The 7,652-nt window shown below is 47.9% G+C and overlaps 1 pseudogene; it reads right to left on the reverse strand.

Moving 5' to 3' along the window:
• Window positions 1-6,092: 6,092 nt before the first annotated feature.
• Window positions 6,093-7,049, reverse strand: LOC120400803 (annotated as a pseudogene).
• Between the last annotated feature and the right edge of the window lie 603 nt (window positions 7,050-7,652).

Raw genomic sequence — 7,652 nt, forward strand, 5'->3', positions numbered from 1 at the left:
CCTTCAGCTTTTGCTCACATAGCTTGTTTTCCATCCCTTTGGTCATCTTTGTTGCTCACCTCTGGAGCGTGGCTAGAGAGAAGAACTATGTGGCTTATGGAGAAGACATGTTGCTGCTGCTGCTGGAATAAAGAGGCCCTGACACAGCCTGAAGTTGGGGGTGCAGATGCTAAGGGATTGGCCCAGAGAGCTGGCCAGGGCACATTCACAGCCGGGCTGGGAGACCAGCCCAGATGTAGCGGAGGAGCCCAGACCAGCCCAGCAGCCAGAGGCCTGGGCACCAGACAACACAGCTAAAACTGGGGCTTGCCACTCTGAGCTCGCACTGCAAGAGGCAGGAGGCACCATGTTTCGGGACTCAGAGAGGGTGGGAGGCACAGTTTGGACTCTAGGGTATGTCTACACTGCTTGTAAGCCCAGGGTTAGTGGGACTTGAGTCAGTTGACCCATGTTAGAGAACCCTGGGCTGGAGCATCTACATAGTATTTAAACCCTATGTTAAGACTTTTCTAACCCATGCTCAAATCTAGGGCTCTGGTGTCCACACTATAGTGCACAGACCCGAGTCAAAGTAACCGTGTCCAAGCCTGGATTTAGGGACAGGCAACCCAGGAGACCACCTGGGGTGCCGGGCTTGGGGGAGCATTGGGTTCAGGGTGCTGTTTTTGTTGTTATCCATGAAAGGGAAAAGAGAATGTTTGAAGTACAATGTTTCAGGCATTCTGTATGTGGGTTCATTTTTCACTAACCTCCTAGAATGTTCCGGACCTTTCTAGAATCTCATGGAACCTTCCAGACTTTCTGAGAATGACATTTTCTTTGAACCTCCTAGAATGTTGTCAGCCAGGCCCTCATGTGTAGATAAGGTGTGGGACTCGCCACTCAGTCAGTGAGACATACGAACGAAATTAAGTGAGAGACCAGATGCAATATTGTGAACCTTGTTTTATTGTGTAATTGTGAAAGTGTATGTGTGATTAAGACTTGAAGAGTGAGCATAAGGCTAGTGAGATACCAAGTGACTGAGGTTTACAATGCCCAGATGGAACTGGTGCAGTCAAGTAAACCTGAGGCCAGAATCTGATACGAGGTACAAAGCCTGGCAAATCAGATTACTGACTTCAAATTTCTGGTCTCACTTGTGGTTTGGCACAATATTCTGTTCCAAGTAAACATTTTAAGCAAGGCATTACAAACTCAGTCAATGGACATTGCAACTGCTACTACTTTGATGAGAAGCTGTCTTGATCTCGTTATGGCCTACAGAGACAATGGATTTGAAGATGCGATCACTGCTGCCAAAGAAATGGTAGAAAACTTAGGAGTTGAGCCTGTCTTCAAGGAATCTCGTATTCACTGGAAGAAGAGACAGTTTAATTACGAGGGCAGAGATGCAGTAATGGGAAGCTCAGAAGAAAAATTCAAGAGGGATTTTTTTGCTCACCCATTGACAAGGCTGGAGTGTCCTTCAAAGAAAGGTTTGGACAAATGAAGCACCACAAAAAGACCTGGGGGCATTTATATGACCTCAGTAAACTGACTGCAGATGGGAAAACACTCTTGAACAATCGTACGGAACTTCAATGGACGCTGACACATGGGAAATGCTCAGACATCAGTGATAAAGACTTCTATGTTGAATTGGACAACATCCATTACATTTTGGTACATGGCAAGCGCTCTCCACTCCAAGTTCTCCAATTCATTCATGATGCAGAGCTGAAAGACACTTCTCCTAATGTGTGGAGAGCTTTGAGGATTCTGCTCACACTGCCAGTCACAGTCGTGAGCAGGGCCGTCCCTAGCGGGGTGCGGGGCCCGGGGTGGAAATGATGGATTTGTCTTCTGGGACCGACCACACCGGCCAATCACACTGGCCCATGGGGCCCCCCAAAGTGCGGGGCCTGGAGTGGTTGCCCCGATTCACCCTACCCAAGGGACATCTCTGGTCGTGAGTGGTGAGCACACCTTTTGAAGCTTGGGCTCATTAAAACATATCTTTGGTTGATGGTGTCTGACAAGCGACTGACAAGGCTTGCTATTTTATCACTTGAAAATGCCATTGGACAGTCATTGCCTCTCTCGTTTTCATAGAATCATAGAATCTCAGGGTTGGAAGGGACCTCAGGAGGTCATCCAGTCCAACCCCCTGCTCAAAGCAGGACCAAACCCAACTAAACCATCCCAGCCAGGGCTTTGTCAAGCCTGACCTTAAAAACCTCTAAGGAAGGAGATTCCACCACCTCCCTACGTAACCCATTCCAGTTCTTCACCACCCTACTAGTGAAAAAGTTTTTCCTAATGTCCAACCTAAACCTCCCCCTCTGCAACTTGAGACCATTACTCCTTGTTCTGTCATCTTCTACCACAGAGAACAGTCTAGATCCATCCTCTTTGGAACCCCCTTTCAGGTAGTTGAAAGCAGCTATCAAATCCCCCCTCATTCTTCTCTTCTGCAGACTAAACAATCCCAGTTCCCTCAGCCTCTCCTCATAAGTCATGTGTTCCAGCCCTCTAATCATTTTTGTTGCCCTCCGCTGGACTCTCTCCAATTTATCCACATCCTTCTTGTAGTGTGGGGCCCAAAACTGGACACAGTACTCCAAATGAGGCCTCACCAGTGCTGAATAGAGGGGAATGATCACTTCCCTCGATCTGCTGGAAATGCCCCTACTTATACAACCCAAAATGCCATTAGCCTTCTTGGCAACAAGGGCACACTGTTGACTCATTTTCAGCTTTTCGTCCACCGTAACCACTAGGTCCTTTTCTGCAGAACTGCTGCCCAGCCATTCAGTCCCTAGTCTGTAGCAGTGCATGGGATTCTTCCATCCTAAGTGCAGGACTCTGCACTTGTCCTTGTTGAACCTCATCATATTTCTTTTGGCCCAATCCTCTAATTTGTCTAGGTCCCTCTGTATCCTAGCCATACCCTCCATCTGCAAACTTGCTAAGGGTGCAGTCCACACCATCCTCCAGATCATTAATGAAGATATTGAATAAAACCGGCCCCAGTTGAATAAAACTGTTATTGATATTGTTATTTATATTGAATAAAACTGTTTTGCTGCAGTTCCCAGGGGCAAAGGCAAGAAAAGCCAACTTTTGAACTAAAGGGGTGTCAAGTTCCTCCCCCACTCTGAACTTTAGGGTACAGATGTGGGGATCTGCATGGACACTTCTAAGCTTAATTACTAGTTTAGATCTGGTAACACTGCCACCATCCAGAAATTTCAGTGTCTGGATCACTTTCTGTCCCCCCTGGGCAGCCTTGAGAGGCTTTTTCACCAAGTTCCTGGTGAACACCAATCCAAACCCTTGGATCTTAACACAAGGAGAATTTAACCATCCCCCCTCCCTTCCCCCTCCAATTCCTGGTGAGTCCAGATCCAATCCCCTTGGATCTTAACACAAGGAAAAAATCAATCAGGTTCTTAAAAAGAAAGCTTTTAATTAAAGAAAGAAAGGCAAAAATTATCTCTGTCAAATCAGGATGGAAAATACTTTACAGGGTAATCAGATTCATATAGCCCAGAGGAACCCCCTCTAGTCTTAGGTTTAAAGTTACAGCAAACAGAGGTAAAATCCTCTCAGCAAAAAAGGAACATTTACAAGTTGAGAAAACAAAAATAAGACTAACACGCCTTGCCTGCTATTACTTACAAGTTTGAAACATGAGAGACTGATTCAGAAAGATTTGGAGAGCCTGGATTGATGTCTGGTCCCTCTTAGTCCCAAGAGCAAACAACCCCCAAACAAAGAGCACAAACAAAAGACTTCCCTCCACCAAGATTTGAAAGTATCTTGTCCCCTTATTGGTCCTCTGGTCAGGTGTCAGCCAGGTTTACTGAGCTTTTTAACCCTTTACAGGTAAAAGAGACATTAACCCTTAACTATCTGTTTATGACAAGGGGCGAGGGTTAACATTGTACAGTTGTCACCTGCTGTAACACTGTTAAATGCTGATCCACCCAATGTTGGTGCACAGTTCCATTTCTTGATGTTTGTACATTTCAGGCATTCTGTATGTGGGTTCATTTTTCACTAACCTCCTAGAATGTTCCGGACCTTTGCAGAATCTCATGGAACCTTCCAGACTTTCTGAGAATGACATTTTCTTAGAACCTCCTAGAATGTTGTCAGCCAGGCCCTCATGTGTAGATAAGGGGTGGGACATCGCCAATCAGTCAGTGAGATATACGAACGAAATGAAGTGAGAGACCTGATGCAATATTGTGAACCTTGTTTTATTGTGTAATTGTGAAAGTGTATGTGTGTTTAAGACTTGAAGAGTGAGCATAAGCGCGGGGCCTGGAGCGGTTGCCCCGATTCACCCTACCCAAGGGACAGCTCTGGTCGTTAGTGATGAGCACACCTTTTGAAGCTTGGGCTCATTAAAACATATCTTTGATTGATGGCGGCTGACAAGCAACTGACATGGCTTGCTATTTTATCACTTGAAAATGCCATTGGCCATTCGTTTCCTCTCTCGCTTTGCTGCAGTTCCCAGGGGCAAAGGCGAGAAAACCCAACTTTTGAACTAAAGGGGCGAGGGTTAACATTGTACAGTTGTCGCCTGCTGTAACACTGTTAAATGCTGATCCACCCGATGTTGGTGCACAGTTCCATTTCTTGATGTTTGTACATTTCAGTTATTCTTAAAATTAAAAAGTTTCTATAAGCGTAGGGGCTCTCTGACAGTGTGTTTGCAGACTGGTGATCAGAAGAGAATGGGTTAACGCTGCTGTTTGTCCGAGGTCAGGGGGTGTCTTCTGTTTTCAATACAGTGGCTTGTAGATTTTTGGGATAGAGAAGACTAAGGAAGTTGTCCCATGGAATTGTGGGATACTTCCAATGGACTCCTGGGACATGAGGTAAGCAGGGCTGCAGCTCCAATGCAAAGCAATGGGGCTCATACCCTGGTTCCTAGCTTGACTCGAGCTCGGACCCTCCAGCCCTGCAGGATCCTGGGACCATGGGTCCAAGCCCTGAGTTAGCACAATTAAAGTGTAAATGCAACGGGGGATTAGCCCTGAGCCTGGGCTCAAGCCCAGTTTATGTTCCAGGAATGAGTATCTCACTTTCCTTCTGCTGCTTTCTCCATGCCCCCATTGTCAAGGCACATCAGTTGTCCCAACCTGGATTGACAGGAGTGTCCTATCATGTTACCATCCATCAAAAATTAAACATGCGGTTGGATGGACAGTAGAAAACCAGTGGGGACAATAATGATGTCAAGGCAGACAGGTTCTGAGTGCCTCGGGTTACTCTCGTGTGTGTTACAGGAAGAGCATTTCCACTTCCAAAAGGCCTCATTTTCCTCTTGCTGGTTTCCATGTGACAGATGCATGAGGAGGAGCAGGTCTGGTGCTATTTCCATTTGTCTGGCCTAAGTCCCGCGGGAATAGCTGATGATATTCATCATAGTTAAAATGGAGTCCTGCATCACATACAGCAGCAATGAGGGCTAGAGAAGGGAGAACCTGTCCAGAGAGGATTAATGGAGTTTTGTTCACCTCAGCGGGGGCTTGGAAAGTGACTCTTAAATCCACTGAGTAGGAGTGTGCTCAGATACTGGTGTGCAGCGCTGGGGGGTGGCAGAGAGACAAAGGCTTTCTCATACCTTCTAATTCCAGCTTTGGTTTCACCCCTTTCCATATCCATTGCGAGCTCTGCTGAGACACCCTGTGCAAATACCAACATTAATGAATAATAATAACAAGGGATAGTGCAATGGGCCATGTACACTATCAGTATTCCCACAATTTCCAAATGGCACGTTTTAATCATTTCATTTTTCATTGCTCTTGTGATTGTGCATATTGTGCACTATACAGTTTCTCTCTTAAATTTGTCTTTAACATTGTCATGAAACAGACATAAAGGTGAGGAAGACACAAAAAACAGGTGATCAAAAAGTTTGAGACAAGGTGACATTACAAGTGTAAAAGGAACCTTGGAGACTCTCGGGCTGGAAATCCCACAAGAAGATGGTCTCATGAACGTTCTGGTGCTTCCTTCCTTCCAGCTAGGTTGACAATCCTGGCCAAGACCCGGAAGAACAGAATCACCATGAACACAAGTAATTATTTTTAGCAGAAGTTAATTCTGACCTCAGCTTTTGGATAGAATGGCCTCAGCACCCGGCCCCTGATCTGCTTGGTCTTCATGCTGTATATGATGGGGTTCAGCATGGGTAGCACCAAGAGGTAGAGGTCTGCCAGCAGGATGTGGATGTGTGCAGGGATGTTCTGGCCCCAGCGCTGCGTGTAGAAGGAGAATAGTGCTGGGGTGTAGAAGACCAGGATGACACACACGTGGGAGCCGCAGGTGCCAAAGGATTTCAGGCACGCATCCCTGGAGGAAAGGCTGAGGACGGCCCGGAAGATCAGGATGTAGGAGATGGGGATGAAGATGGAGTCTGATCCCACCACAAAAGTTGCGGCCATTATCCCATAGGCATAGTTGGGCGTGATGTCCCCACAGGCCAGCTTCACCACGGCCATGTGCTCGCAGTAGGAATGGGAGATGACCCTGGGACCACAGTACGGCAGGCGACTGACCATGCATGTCAAGGGGGTCATCAGCCCGATGCCCCGCACAAAGACAGCCAACCCGATCTTGGCGATGATGGCGTTGGTGAGGATGGTGGTGTAGCGCAATGGCTTGCAGATGGCGATGTAGCGGTCGAAGGCCATGGCCAGCAACACCCCGGACTCCATACCTGAGAAGCTGTGGATGAAGAACATCTGGACCACGCAACACTCAAAGCCGATTTCATGGGAGCGGAACCAGAAGATGCTCAGGATCTTGGGCACGGTGGAGGTGGTGAGCACCAGGTCGATGCCGGCCAGGATGCAGAGGAAGTAGTACATGGGCAAGTGCAGACTCGGCTCCGTCGTGATCACAAAGAGGAGGGTGAAGTTCCCCAGCAGGGCCACAACGTACATGGCACAGAACGGGAAGGCGATCCAGAAGTGGGTGGCCTCCATCCCTGGAATGCCCATTAGGAGGAAGGTGGAGGGGGTGGAGTGATTTTAGCGGGACATGGTGCACGGCCGGTTTCCAGGACCATTTTGGAGGCTGGAATTGAAACCACACGGCAGGTTAGTGTCGGCAATGAAAACGTTTTGTCACTGCAGGTTGCTCCTCTCTGGACCCCAGTGCATGCAGAATGCCCCTGTCTGCCTTCTCCCATATGGAGAATTATAGCCCCGTCACCCCGGCCTCCACCAGCTCCTGGGCCTCCCCGGCTTCATTCACCGCAGGAACCAGTTCAAAATGGCTGTCTTTTCTACAGCTCTCCCAGGATTTGCTCAAGCTGCGCACAAGGACCTTTTCTCTATGCTCTTCTCACTGCTGCTTCCCCTCAGAGCTGGACCACAGCTGTACCCCCAGTTCCAGTTTTGGGGACCTGGAAGGACAACTAGCCCAATGTCTGAATGGCTTTATGCGACAGCCCAGAAGGGTTTAAATGCAAGAGAAATGGAAGGTTCAGTAGAACCCTGAGATGGGGTCACAAATAGGGTCACCCCTATGTCTTAGAAGGGTGTAAAGAGCATCTCCTTCTGGGCAGGGGCGGGTGATGGCTGAGCCTTGTGGAAGCACTGAATCAGCACTCTCCGCAGGCTTCATCCATCACTTTTGGAGCA

The sequence above is a fragment of the Mauremys reevesii genome, linkage group 1 (genome assembly GCF_016161935.1).
Source record: "Mauremys reevesii isolate NIE-2019 linkage group 1, ASM1616193v1, whole genome shotgun sequence".
In the NCBI taxonomy this organism is placed as follows: domain Eukaryota; kingdom Metazoa; phylum Chordata; order Testudines; family Geoemydidae; genus Mauremys; species Mauremys reevesii.